This window comes from Camarhynchus parvulus, chromosome 13, assembly GCF_901933205.1.
Source record: "Camarhynchus parvulus chromosome 13, STF_HiC, whole genome shotgun sequence".
Taxonomy (NCBI): domain Eukaryota; kingdom Metazoa; phylum Chordata; class Aves; order Passeriformes; family Thraupidae; genus Camarhynchus; species Camarhynchus parvulus.
Genome location: NC_044583.1, coordinates 12,819,892 through 12,833,254, shown reverse-complemented (window position 1 = coordinate 12,833,254; position 13,363 = coordinate 12,819,892).

Sequence of the window (13,363 nt, the reverse complement as noted above, 5' to 3'; positions counted from 1 at the left end):
GCAGCAGAAGCCCTGGCAGGATGAGCAGTTGTCCTGGTTTGGAAGAAGCAGCAGCTGTGCTGCCACTGGTGTCCCTGACTAAAGGGACCTGTCCCAGGTCACCCACAGCACAAATTAAAGGGTCTGACTCAGAGGCAGGAATGGGGGAGCTCGTGGCAGGAGGAGGAGAAAGGCTCTGGCATTTCCTTCTCAGGTGTGTTCATTGAATCCAAAATAAAGAGTGATCTGTCATGATGTGACCTAAACAGAGGTGGGTGTTCTGTAGTCCAAGGCTCCCTGGCACAGAAACAGAGGACAAAAGTGGCCTGTTCTGTGCTAGTCCATGTTTTCTGGGAGTCTCCTGGACAGCAGCTCGAGGTTCCCATGCACTGGTGCTTTGGGTGCTGGCTAGCAGGCTGCTTTCCCTCCTTCAAGAGCAGCTCTGTGCCCACTGCAGGGTGAGACCAGAGCCTGGGGCTGGGATTGAGGAGTGTCCCTGGCTGCCACTCTGCTGTCCTGCTGCAGGGAGATGCTGGTGCCTGCAGCCTGGCCTGCTGGGCAGGATGGTCCTGGTTCTGTGGGTGTCACTTTGTGTCCCTGTTTCCAGAGAGCAATGCCAGGGCTGTCCCCTGCGCTGTTCTCACTGGAGGATGCTGGAGGCATCAGAGACACTGAGCCCAGCTGGGGTTGGCAGGGAGTGAGCAATGTGGTCACCCGTTAAAAATAAGTTGGAGTTTGGTATTTGTGGGGGAGGATCCTTCTAAAGTGGCAGGAGCTGCTCAGAGGTGTGGGTCAGATGCCTGTGCTGGTCCCAACACCAAACAGATCCCAACTCTCTGGATCTGTTTTCAGGGTGCTCCGTGTGCCCATCTCCATCCTCTCAAATTCCCTGGCTGCGCTGAGCTGGCAGCTGTGCCATGCTGGCACAGAAGGGATTGCTGCCAGTGCTTAGCCCAAGACCAAGTGCTGGCAGCAGGAGCCCCCTGAGTGATTTGGGTGTGAGTGAAGCCTCTGTAAGAGACCAGAGCTACTGATTGTAAACTGGGGAGTGACAGAGACTCTGCCACCAGCTTGGCTGAGCTGCTACAGGGTTTATCCCCCTGGACATTAAAACCCATCCCTCATTTCTGACCTAAACCTGCCAATGGGACTCTTGCTCTGGATTTGGGGCCAGTGTGGGCTGTGGTGGAGCAGGTCTGGGGCAGAAATAGCCTGGTTTTGGGGACAGTGACTCCTGCAGAGCTGCTTACTCCCTGCATGGATTACCCAGAGTTAGGTTCACTCTGTTGGAGGGGGCTCCAAACACCCTGCAATTACTGTAAATGAAAATCAAATGATTGTGGGAGCAATTTTGTTGTAGAGTTGAAGGCGTTAAATGGGACAAATCTTACAGGAGAGCTAATTCCTTTTATTAGGAAGGGAAAACAAATTAGCTGTGTACACAAGCCCTTTCTGACACTATTGTTACTGTTATTATCCCTTACTGGTGCTGCTAGAAATGAGGGCATTGCATTAGAGGGAAGGCACATTATGCAAGTGTTTCAAGGTGCTGGTAACTACTCTCTGCTGACAGGTATTTACTTAATGATATGTTGGAGTGAAAGCCAGCAGCAAGGACAAGCTTTGGAGGGAGCTGGGAGTGCTGAGCTTTGCCTGGACCTCCTGGAGCTGCCTGACACCCCCCACCCACAGCAGGCATCCCCCAAAGCCCCTTTTCTGTCCTTCCAGCAGGTTCCTGACCATAGCACGTTCCCAGACTGAGTCCCCAGTGCTCTCCTGGAGCCAGGCCTGGTTCCCATGGATGTCTGCAGCCTCCAGAGCTGCCCTGACTTGCTTGCAAAAGGTCTTTGTGCTCGTGCCTGTGCTGGAGGCAATGCCTGCTGTGGGTAGCAGTGGGACTGGTCACGTTTCCGGTGTCATGTGCTGTCCATGACGGATGGCAGAGCCAGTTTTTCTGCTCCAAAAGTGGGACTGGGGAGGAGACCGCAACCCTCAAATACCCAGAGCCCTGGCTCCTGCCAGCCAGGCATCCAGGAGATCACTGCTTTTTCAGCTCCAGGTAAGGCCCTTCCCTTTCTCCCTTGTGCCAGGCAGGGAATTGAGACTCACCTGTGTGTTTTACAGGCTGGGGAGGCAGAGCAGGACAGTGGGTGAGTGAGGGGGCAGCAGGAACATCCCTGGGGCAGCTCATGCTCCTTGTGGTCCTTGGGGATGGCAATGGGGGCCTGAGCTTTGTGGGAAGGATTTGAGTCCCCTGGCTGAGATGGGAGAGGGCTCAGTGTGAGCTGGTTGTGCCTGGGGAGGGGTAAGGCCACTCAGGCTGCTCCTAGCAGGGTGTGAACACACAGGTTTGCTCTGCTCTGATCCAGCTGCACCTCATGCCCAGCTTGGCCGTGGACAATTGCAGCTGCTCCGTGGGGACCATCAGCTGCTCTCTGGGTTTTGCTGGTTTTTCTGCCTGGGCTTTAGGAAACCAGCTCACCTGGGGCAGGCAAACCTGCCTGTGTGAAATGTGAGGCTCCAGAGGAACAGGCAAAACCAGATCTGCTGGTCCGGGGTGGGATGGAAGGGGAAAAAGCTGAGGGCTGGCATGGAGGCAGCACCCACGGCAGGAGCTGCACAGGGTGCTGGGTGGCTCTCCCAGCAGGGTTGGTCCCCAGGGACCGAGGTAGCAGTGCAGGGGGGGATTAAAGGGGTTTAACCCCCCACAGAGGCATTTCTTGGCATGTGTTGGGGCAGAGCCATCCCTTCCCAGCCCTGGCTGCTGGACTTTGGCCTGGTTGTCCATCTCCTAGTGAAAAGCTCCATGTCCACCTCTGTGCCATCCCTATCTGTGCCCACCTGTGGCCTGTGCCTTCCCTAACTGCTCCCCTCTGGCAGTGAAGGCACAAGGCAGGGGAAACCTCATGGATTTGGGGCTGGGCACACCATGGGAGCCATGGGGCAGCCTTGGTGAGCAGAACTGGGGTCAGAGCATCACCTGCACCACCTTCTATCCCTTCCCAGGGCTGCCTTTTCCTTTGTTAATGTTTGATTATTTTTAATGATTTCAGATTAAAATGTGATTATTTTCAATTAGTAGTTGCACTCCTTAATTACGGAGATGAATTAGATTGCCTTTCATTATTAATTAGATTTTAACTTTGCACTGATTACATCTTCTATCAGTCACTTCCCACACTCCTTTCCTTCCCATCCAAACTCCCTCTCCCCCTGTGCCACCCCAAACCCCACTGGTTTCCTGCTCCTCTGCAGCATCCTGGGGGTTTAAAAACCTGCCAAGAAAATACAAATCAATGTTATCGGCTCACAGGCTGCAACTGGCTCCTTCAAAAGGGCCAATAACACCAACCAGATGATGTCATTTTGTAGCTAAAACCATTAAAAGGAAGCATTAATATTCTGCCTCCCTCCAACACTGGCTGGATGAGAAACTATTCCCTAATTACCTGCTGGGGTGGATCTGCTCTTCCCAGTGAGCAGAAGGGACCTGATCCCCTCACCCTGCTGCCCTGTTTGTGTATGAGAAGGAGGGTTTGACCTGCCCAGGCTATTTCTTAGGCTTTGTTTGGGCCTCCTATTTTTAAAGCAAGCTGTTTCCTTTGCTTTCTTTTCATCTGTCACCTTTCAGGCACCTAATCAATGCTTGGGAGTTTTCTTACCCTTGCTTTTGGTTTCTTCTCTCCTTGCTGCTGTCTCCATCTCCCTCTCTGCCATCACCCTGTTCCTCAGGGAAGTTGTCCTTTGTTTTGGGGATTCCTAGGAGCCCCCACACCTGCTCTTTATTGTTTCTTCCTCATTTAATTTGAAATACTTCTGTAATTTGCACCTGCTCATGGTGGGGGGTTAAGACATCTCCCTGCACATTTGCCCTGAGATTTTCCTGCCTCCATCCCTCTCCACTTGCTGCTTTCCTGGGCAGAGGGGGCTGCCTGGGTCTGGTCCTTTTGGTTTTTGTGTCGTCCACAGATTGTCCCTGCTGTTTTGGGGGGTAGGAATTACACTCTGTAAAAACTGAATCTTCCAGGGAGGCATTTTCATCCCTGAAAAACTCACCTTCCTCCTCTCTCTCCTTGCTCCTTCAGGTCCTCTCTGTTCGCCAGGTGTGCCTGTCTCGTGCCCCAGAGCTCTTTGGCCTTGGTGAAATGTCGACAATCCTGAAATGTGAGTGTTTGGTGTGGGCCCAGGGGCACCTGCAGGGTTTGTGTGAGCTGGAAGCTGCAGGCTGGCAATGAACCTTCCTCTGTGCCCTGCTGCAGGGTTTGGACGGGAAGATAAGGAGAAAGAGGAGGACAGAAAAGAGAAGGAAGAAAAGGAGAAGGAAAAGACTGAGGGAGAAAAAGAGGAGGAGAAGCAGAAGAGGAGGAAGAAGGAAGAAGAAAAGGTAGGGGAATGATGGAGTTTCTGCAGAACCATTGACATCCTGGCTGTAAAGGGAAGCCACGTCTGAGCCATGGCAAACCCACACCTGTAGCAGATGGAGCTGTGCTGCCCACAGCCTAAAAATCCCAGTGTCCATGGCTTTTCCACTGAGAGAGACAGCTGTCTCTTTGCTCACAGCATTCCTACTTAGATCTCCCTCCTTTTTCTCTCCAAATGGGATGCTGGTGTGGGCAGCAATGCTGCCTGCACTGCACACACTGTGCAATCATTCTCTGGCTCTGGAGAGCTCTGTGGTGCCATGGTCACACGTGGTTCCACAGCAGCACCAGGGGTGCCAAGCCTGGCTCTGGATACCCGCAGGACCAGAAATCTCTCTGCCTCCTGACTCTGAACTGCCAGGGTTCTCAGTGATGATTTTCCCTCTCTCTTCACCCCAGCAGGGAGATGGGGAAGAGGACAGGAGCAGCAGCAGCTCTGACAGTGACTCAGAGGAGGTAACCTCAGCCCAGCCCTGTGGGGTTTGCACCTACAAACCCCAGTGTGGATGCTCCCTAAGACCTGGGATGGGACACTCAGCACTCCCCTCACATGCTGTCCCTTTTATTTCTGCCCCAGGACCAAGGCATTGCCAAAGATGATGAGAAGGAAGACAAGGATTAGTCTTGCTGTGCTGGAGCAGCAGTGCACGCCCTGGGCATGCTGAGGAGGTGGAGATGGAAATGGCAGATTGGGCTGGAGAGTGACTGGGCCGCTGTTAGCCAAATAAAGATGCTGTGATCTCCAAAGAGAAGTGCTATTTATTCACTCAGTCACACTGCCTACCCAGTGCTATCTGTCCCTCTGCAAAAGGAAACACTCAAGGAAAGGCAGTAATAGGTGAGGAGTGGGACCTGGGCAAGCAGGTTTTGTACAAGACTGTGACAGAGTCTGGAGAGAAATGCAGGGGCTCTGTGGGCTCTGTCTGCCTGGCTCTGCAGAGTCCCTCCAGATCTGGCCTCACCAGCATCTCCCTGTGCCCTGCACTCTGTTTGTTCTGGGATGGAGCAGCGTGAGCAGGGACAGACGTCTGGAGCTGTGCTGGAGCTGGTAAAAGTGATTTCAAATTTATCAAAAACAAACCAAAAGCAGTTATGGGGGGAAAAGCCGACAAACCTCTCTGTTTTTGCAGCGCTGACCCCAGCGCAGGGGCCGCGCCTGTTCATCCATCCCCAGCCCCGCCGAGCGCTGGCATCGGGCGCGGCGCCAGGAGAAAAACAAGCGGGAAAAATGAGGAAAAATGAGCTGGCACCGCCATCTACCGGGAATGAGACGCCTGGCAGCGGGGCCACGGGTTTCATAACCGCTGGGCTGTTTTGTAAGGCTCCCGCAGCGCTCCGGGGACAGGGAGAGGGCATCGGGGACAGGGAGAGAGCATCGGGGACAGGGAGAGAGCGGGGCGGACAAAGGAGAGAGCATCGGGGACAGAGAGAGAGCATGGGGGATAGGGAGAGCATCGGGGACAGAGACAGCATCGGTGACAGGGAGAGCATCGGGGACAGGGAGAGCATCGGGGACAGGGAGACATCGGGGACAGGGAGAGGGCACTGAGGACAGGGAGAGAGCATCGGGAACAGGGAGAGGGCATCGGGGACAGGAAGGGCTCCAGGAACAAGGGGCGCTCTGGGGACAGGGAGAGCATCGGGGACGGGGAGAGAGCACCAGGGTCAGGGGGAGCACCAAGGACGGGAAGCGCTCCAGGATGAAGGAGCACTCCAGGAACAGGGAGTGCACCAGGAACTGGGAGCTCTCCGGGAGCAGGGAGCACTCCGGGGGCTCTGGATGCTGGCAGGGTCCAGCCGGCAGCAAAAGGGACCTCGGAGGGGGACACACGGCCAGCAGCCTGACCCGCTGCTGCTGCTGGCGGTATTAGGACACGCCCAGAAGCCTCACCATCAATAAAAATTTCAATGAAAACTTGAGCATGAGCTCTCCCTGCTGTGTTGCTGCCTCGGTTTGTTTCCCTTAAGGAGTTTATTTTTATGAGTATTTTCTTGAGTAATACAGATTTCAGGCAAACCCGAGATTAAAAGTCAACACCGTGGAGGATTTTACTTGAAACCACAGAATGTGGCTTTGGATGTTCTTTCTGTGGAACAAATGCAGCCGGCTCTTGTATAAGCACAACAAACAGCAGGAAAGATGCTGAGGAATGTTGTCTTAATTATCCAGCACAAAGATTAAAGGGAAAACACGAAGATGGGAAAAACAAACAACCCCAAAAGCTAAGCTGGGTTTCAGTGAGCTGGTTTGGCTTCAGCAGGAAAGAATTGATTTTAACTGCCTTATTGCTTCATGAGCCCTTGGGTGCATTAATGTAAAATAATCCTGTGTGGGGTTATTTTACATATTTTACTTTTCCCTCTGTGCAAGCACACAGGACTCTTGCACAAGACACAAACTACTTCCAAATAGTAGATGGAGTTGCAGAATTTTACAGTCCCCTCAGGCCATGCTACTAAAGGATGGGAATATATTGGAATAAATTCTGTGTTTGGACATGAAAAGGAGAGGCCTTGCCTTTGCTTTTCAAGATAAAGGTTGGAAACCTTTCAAGCATGGTGTGCCAGACTCTGAGGTGAAGCCTGCCTGTAGATGCTCAGTTGGAGCTGAGAGATGCTGCATCTCACTGGAGTGGGATTCTGCTTTCCAGCTGTCAGGTATTTAATCTAAAAGCCCTGAAATTTTCCTCTGTGCCTTGTGCCCCAACTCCCAAAATGGGAACCTGCAAATGTCTGTCTGCAGCTGACCCCACAGCCTCACTCTGCCCCAAATCTCAGCATCTTCACGTGCTCAGGGCCAGTGCTGGGCACTCCCTGCAGTGCTGGGTGATGGTGAGCACCAGGTGAAGTCTTCCTGCTGCTGCTGGTGTTTTGCAGTCCCTGCTTCAGGCCACTGCACCAAGCTCTCTGCCAATACAGCCTGTGCAGCCAGATCCCTGTGGCACCAGGGCAAAGAGCCAAACACACCCAGGGACTGGCTGTGTGAGCATCCAGCTGGCTCCTCCAGCAGCCAAGCTTCTCCATCCTGCCCTCAGCACCTTGCCCTGCACGTGGCCCTTTCCCCTCTGCATCCTTGTCCTACCTTCATAAAATGGCTAAGTTTGCCCAAAAAGTTGTGGAGGTGAAAACCATTTCATGTTTCCTGGTGTCCCTAATTCCTCAATGCATCTCAGCCCTGGCTTGAAGCCAGGTGGCATGAATGGGCACAGAGCATAAATATTCATGCCAGCCATGGGGATTATGGCTCTAAAAACACTTAGTGGAGGACGCAAAAGGCAGGTGGAGCATCTGGCTTTTGGGGATGCTGAGGACCTTCTGTCACAGCAGCTGAGTAGCTCTCCTGAGGGACACATCCCCCAGCATGACCTCGGTGTGCTGGGATGAGTGTTTACCCACAGATGTGCCAGCAGCTGCCCAAGCTCTGCTGAGCCTGAGCTTTCACTTCACCCCATGTTTTAACCACCTCCTCTGCTTGAAGCATCTGCAAGTTTCAACCAGAGGCTCCTTGGAGCTGCTGTGTCTTCAGCTGGCTGGGAGAGGAGCGTGGAGCACAGAGCTGGGCCAAATGCCCATCACACCAGGCTCTGCAGGGGCGGAGTAGGAAAAGACCAGCAAGAGGAACTGGCAGCCGTGGAGTTACTTAAGCAAATCTTGTTTACACAAATTTATATAATAACTCTGGCTGGTCCTCGGGGAGCAGGAGGGGTTGTGCTGCCCCTGCTCACAGCATCTGGGGGTGCCTGCAGGGATCCTGCACAGCACGTGGCTGTCTGGGGCCTCATAGCAGCAGAGATGCCAAGAGAGTTTAGATGTAGGGGAAGAATTGTTTCCTATACCATTTCATGCAGTGATGCCCCCAAATAAAGGCATTTTTCTGTAAATGCCAAAAATTTCAGAACAGAAAGGTTGGGCCTTTATATTGTGATGAGACTTTTCATCTTGCATCTAGGGGCTTTATTATATAAAGTGTCCTATTAGGGAAACAAGGCTCTCTAAGGTAGAGATCAAAAAGAAATCTTTCCTCTGTTCCCAAGTGACCTTCTCCATGGAAAATTTCAAGCTGCTTTTTCATTCCACTAAAAAATGGGAACAGTTAAAAATCCTCACTTTCCCAGAAAAGCTGATTCCTGCAGCCGTGCTTATGATCTGCTAATCTCTGCAGAGTGCTGGGCAGAGGTTTCCTATGAAACCACTCTTCTATTTTTGAGCTGAATAAAAAGAAAAGCAAAACTCAAATGGAACTGGAGTCATACAAGTGAAGGCTGTTTTGGAAGGTGAAACCCCTGCTCCTGCTTCTTGCACAGCACTCAGACTTGCTCCTCTCTATGATGCATCCTCCTACAACTTATCCCTTCACTCTGAATATCTGTAAACTAAGACTCTTTGCTATGTTAATTAGCAGCTAAAAGTTATAGCAGAGCTTTATTCATGGGATTAATTGTCATAAAACTGATGCTGAGGATACACATCTTTCCCAGCACCTTTCCCTCCCCTGCAAACCTCTCTAGGACTCTGCATTTGCTCTTCCACAAGAGCAGAGCAGGCTCCTTACTCCCCAGGCCTTACTGCAATAGCTTCCTAAAACCCACAGTGGAATGGTGCCAGGCTTCTTGCGAAGGAGAACCTTCAATTTGCTCTGGCAGATTCCCCAGGACAGGTTTCTGGGTGACAAATGTTCCGAGCACTAACAACCTGACCTCTTTAAGAGCCGTGACGTCTGTGCGTTATGAAAGGAGGGGCTGGTGACGAGCTTACCCAAACATGATTCACCTGCTGTTCAAAGTGCACCAGAGGTGGAGGCCAGCCAGCCTGTGGAACAAAAAGGCACAGACAGAAATATTTGTCTGCTCCTTGAGCAGAAAGCTCTGCCCAGGCCACCACTGCTGTGAACAAGCCAGGGGTACACAGGCAGCTATTTATAACTGTGGGAGAGACACAGCCCTGCTCATCCCGCCTGAAATCCAGCCCGGGGTGTGTTTAGGGCTTCATTGTGTCTGGCTGAGGGGAAGGGAAACTGCAGGGAGACCCTGAGAGCCCTCTGCATTTTTCCATGAGACTTCCAGGTGCTTCCTTCTCCACATGGTCAGACAGAGCTTTTGGATGGAATTGAGCCACTTTGCAGGAGCTCTTTGTCCTCACCAAGAAGGACACACAGGGGTGGTGGAGATGCTGGAGCTGAAGGAATAAGGAACCAGGGTAAGGGATGAGGAAGTCAGCCCCTGGATCTGGCCTGAGAGGCCAGAGGCATCCCTGCAGAGCAGGCTATGCCAGCTGCAGAGCCCACCCTCTGCCTCCTCTGGCAGCGCTGGGTGCCCGCCAGCCCTGCTGGCATCTCTGCCAGGTGCCTGGGAGCTGCACAGGAAAAAGGGAAAAGGAAGAAATGAGGGAGGCAGCACGTACTCGCTTCTTGCTGAGGCAGGGAGCCAAGGCCTCCAGAGCTGGTGAGAGAGTGGGGCAGGGCAGCTGGAGAGTCCCCAGCTGCAGAGATGGGCCACCATGGTGTCACCTCGGGCCACAGGGCATGGACACACAGCAGCTTGTGAAGTGGGCAGCTTCTGTCTGACCCTGCAGTAAAGGCTCACTACAAATCTGCTCTCCCCAGCCAGAAGATGGAGAGGTGATGTGAGCTCCAGGTCTGGCCCATGGGGATGCAGTTCCCTCTGGACACCAGTCTTCTTGAAGTGGTGGACCTTGCTGCTATGTAGAGGTGTCCTCGGGGAGTTGTCTTGTTATGACTTTTCCTCCTTTAGTCACTTTGTTTTGTTATCCATGGCTTAGGTGGTGCTGAACAAGCCCTGCTGATTTTGGGCTCCTCCTTGGGAGCTCCTATAGATGGAGGATCTTCAGCTTCAATAAAAATACCAATAAAACAATTTTGCAAGGCATCAAGGCAAGCTTACAGCACCCTGCACCACAGCCCATGGTCTTGCCACCCATCCCAGAGCTTCCCTCCAGGACAATGGGGACAGTTCTGATCTGGTTTTGTATTCTCTCCTTAGGGTGTGTAGTTTGTACACGACTGCCCATGCTGTGGACAAAGACATCTCCATCTATTTTATGTGGGACTTGCTTCCAAGGCTGGCTGATAATGTTCTGCCAACCTCTTTGCCAAGATGTTTGGCTCGAGAGACTAAAATGAGCCAGATAGGAATCTGGGCTCTCCTGCTGTGCCTCCGCAGTTTCCAGGAGTTCAGGCATAAGCTCAGTTACATGAACAATGAGATAATGCTCCTTTGCAGCTCTCTGTCCCACCAGTCCATGTGAAAGTCAACTCATTTCTCTAGGAATGATGCCGCCTCAGGCAAAGCCTGTGTGAGTCAGAAGGAAAAAATACTGAAGTTTTCTTAATTCCCTGACCCTGTTTACATCTGATCCTCTGTACTGAGAGTCAGGACCTCTCAGAGTTTCAGGACTTGGGAACAATACCATGTAATTTCTATGATTGCTTCCTGCCCAGAGCCAGCACAGAGCAGAACTGGAATCCCAAACCTCACGGGACACTGTGGCAATCTGCCTGCCTCTGCCCAGAGCAAACCAGCAGCAGCTCCCCTAAGTGCACACAAAGATGCAGGTTATAAAAGATGAGCTCAGGACAAAGAGTCTCCCACACCACCTGCTCCCACTTCCCTTTGCTCCCCTTCCCAGGAAAGGCTTTGTACCACATGTAGCAAATGGGGAAACCTGGTGGTTGAATAACATCCTGGATCTAGAAATACTATGATGTAAAGAAAGAAAGAAAAAATTCCAGGAAGCTGATGTGTTTGTTGACAGCTTTGGGCTGGGGTTGGGGGGAAGGGGGGGATGATGCAAATAACTCCCTGCATATTACAGGCACGTACTGAGGTGTAAAAATAATTCCTCAGGCCAGCTCGGGAGGCTTGCAGACAGGCAGGATCCAGGTGCAGCACTGCTGGGACACAAGTGCGCCTGCACAGGTGCTGAGGCTCTTTGCCTGATCACCCACAGGCTGCCTGGCACTTGGACATGCCACTGTGAGCCCAGCGTGGCCCTTGTTGGTAGCAACACTCCCCCTCCTTGGCTGGGATTCTGACGCTTTCCTCCTTGTGTGGGTTTAGGAATGGCAGAACTCGTTTCACCCCTGTGCAACAGGACTTTCAGGTCGGATGGTGCTGGAGGAAGCTGGTGGGTAGAGCAGGGATGGCAGTGTGGAAAAGGGGTCATGACATTCAGGGTGCATGTTCCTGTTTACAAGTGCTTGTGGTGCCTTTGAAGACACCCTCAGGAGCACACGGGCAAACAAAACTCTGAACAGAAAAGGCAACACGGGGAAGGTGCTGTCACCTCAGAGCCACTCCTTAAACCCTAATGTGTCAAAAACAAGTGTCAATGCTTGCAACAAATATTTACACACTAAAAATGAGCAAACACAGCTGGTGTGCAATCCCTGATCCCAATGCTGGGCTGTCAGCAGTCTGGACCACATTAATGAGACTGTGCTGGAGCTGAAGCACAAGTGGACGTGTGGCTGGGAGCCAGAGGAGGAGCTGCAGCAACACCTGGAACTCCTCACCCTGCACTGACCCTGGGATATTTCCCACCTCTAAACTGAAAAAAAAAAAAATTAAAAATCCTGTTGTGCTTTGCAAATAGTTCCTACACACAGTGTGATCTGTCCTGGGTTATGCAACACGTGAAGTTCTCATCTGGCCAGCAGAATGGTTAGCATTAAGCATTTAAAGCCTTTTTTTTTCTTTTTCAGTTATGTACTGAGTCAGCACAAACAGGGCAGTGACAAGAGAAAGCATTCAGACTTCTGAACCAGCTCAGCTCTGGACAGATTGAAGAAAACAAAATGTTCTTGCACACTGGTGCTAATGAAGCCTGGTTTGCCATGGCCTCGTGTGTTGTGGTTGATTGATTTTAAACTGTATTATGCAAAGCAGCAGCATGCCTGCTCTGCTTGGAGAGCCCACACATGGCTGTGGAGTGAATCAGGAGGTGAGAGAAAGAATGAGGCAGGTCCCAAGAGAACAGCCTGGTGTCTCCCATAGGAACTGGCTGCGGTGATGAAAGATGCTGCGCTCCTCACCTGGCAAAGGGCTGCTGCTCCCAGGCTGAGCCACACAAACAGCTTGTTGTGCACTTTGCTGCAATGTTGGCTGTGGTAGCTAAAATCAGCCTCATTTCATGGCTCACGAGCCAGGAACGTGCCCTTCCTGAGGGGTAAACTGGAGGCAAAACTGGTGAAGCCTCCTCCCTGGTGGCAATCTTTGTTTTTTTAGTCAATAGTCAGGTTTCGGTGGAAAAAACAAGCCATGGTGAGAGCTAAACCATGAAAGGAGAGTGTCTGGTGTGAATGATCTTTGTCCACCTGAGAAATGCCCATGGGAGATCTGCTGGGGGAAGGGATGTGCAAGGTCCTCTGAGGCAGGGGTGGGAAGGGGGGAGCTAAAGACTGACCCTGCAGATGGGGACATGGAAAATGTCCCCTGCTGGGCAGAGTCCCAGACAGACTCCAATGCTCCCACTGTCCCTAATGCCATGCTCAGCTTTCCAGGGCAGTGTTACCAAATGCCACCTGAGATTGCTCCAGCCTGGAGGGATCACTTAAAAAGATAACGGAGAAAGCAATGAAGCCTATCAAGCCCACATAAAATGCTTAGTTGTTGAGCTTTTAAAACCACTTATGAGCCGTTTAATGTAATTGCAATAGATTTGGAAACAAAACCTGCTCCACAGCCCAAACCTCCACCAGCCACTCCCTCAGTGGGGCGCAGGTTTCACCAGCACTGATGTCCCACTGGTGATCTCCCTCCCTGAGCAGCCCTGCCAGTGTGTGCGTGGGTTTTTGGGGACACACAAATGAGCCCTTGGGGAATGTGCATCATCCTGATCTACTAAGCTCCAGAACTGACAGATTTCAGCTGTTTTCCTCGGCACCTGCTGTGCAAGAGCTGCTGGCTTTTTGCTGTATGACTGCGTGCTCAGGGGATGCATCTCCC